The sequence below is a fragment of the Falco rusticolus genome, chromosome 6 (genome assembly GCF_015220075.1).
Source record: "Falco rusticolus isolate bFalRus1 chromosome 6, bFalRus1.pri, whole genome shotgun sequence".
NCBI classification, from domain to species: Eukaryota; Metazoa; Chordata; class Aves; order Falconiformes; family Falconidae; genus Falco; species Falco rusticolus.
This window is the reverse complement of record NC_051192.1, coordinates 61,062,971-61,064,116: the sequence shown is the minus strand read 5'-3', so window position 1 is coordinate 61,064,116 and position 1,146 is coordinate 61,062,971.

Sequence of the window (1,146 nt, the reverse complement as noted above, 5' to 3'; positions counted from 1 at the left end):
TTCAGTGGTGAACAATGTTCTTGCTGAACGTCTGAGGTGCTGCAGGAGTTTGCTCCATTAGAATCATTTAGCTGGTATGTTTTGTGCTGCTAACAAGCTCTTGCCAGACTGTGAGCTGAGAAAGCTTGGCACTTACATTTACAAGGTTACACTGTAAGCCTTCTCATCAAAAATTTTACCATTTGCTATGAATGAAACTGGCTTTTATTTTGTTTGTTTTCTTTCGGCTTGTCCCTACCACTTATCAAGCCCATTTATCCTTTTCAAGGAGGGTATTGAAATGCCGTGAGAAGTATGTCTTTGATGATGGGAGGCTCTTTGGCTAGTGAGGGGAGATATCAAAATGGAGCAACCTGGAACTTGCACTTTCCAAAGTCCTGAAGAAACGTGCATCTTGCATTTGCACCTCAATTCCAGAAAGGATAGATCAGAAATAGCATCTCCTCGTTTACCATTTTTTTTTAGGGTCAGATTCTGTTTCTGTCATTAATCTTGGATAACAATTAATAGATGCAGGTAGTGAGATCATGCAGAAGTACATGTGGAGTAATAAGGTGCTTTGTGAACATTGAGGCAGGATAGATGAATCCTGGTCCAGTAAGAAAAGACCATTTCAACTGGCCTTTGATTTGAACCAGAATGCAGTCTATTTCCAGCAGTTCTATGGTTTGAAAAAGCTGTAGGTAGCTGATGATCACCCCTAAAGAAACGCCACAACCCCAAACCTCTCCACTTCAAAATAAGTGTTACACCAAAACTGCTAGCATAGGGATTACTGTCAGGCTGGCTAACTTTGTGCTACATGATTTCATCCTAGGTGATCCCTGACATGTGTTGAATATTTCAGTTGGTAGGTTGAGAATTAAAACCGTTGAATATAGCACCAACCAGAAATGTTATTAACATGTAGAAACACTTGAATATCAGTTTTTAAATGATCTGTGTGCCTGCAGCCAAAGTTTAAATTACTTGAAATTCTTTCAAATCAAACTCCCACAATAAATGTGCTTTATAGAAAAAAACAGATTGTAATCAGTCATAGAAGGGGAGGGGGGAGTGCTGAGGATTTCCCTCTCCCCCACTAAAACTTATGTGAACGGCTTCTGTTCTGTTTGGGTGGAAGTAGTTAGATCTTATTTTACAGCA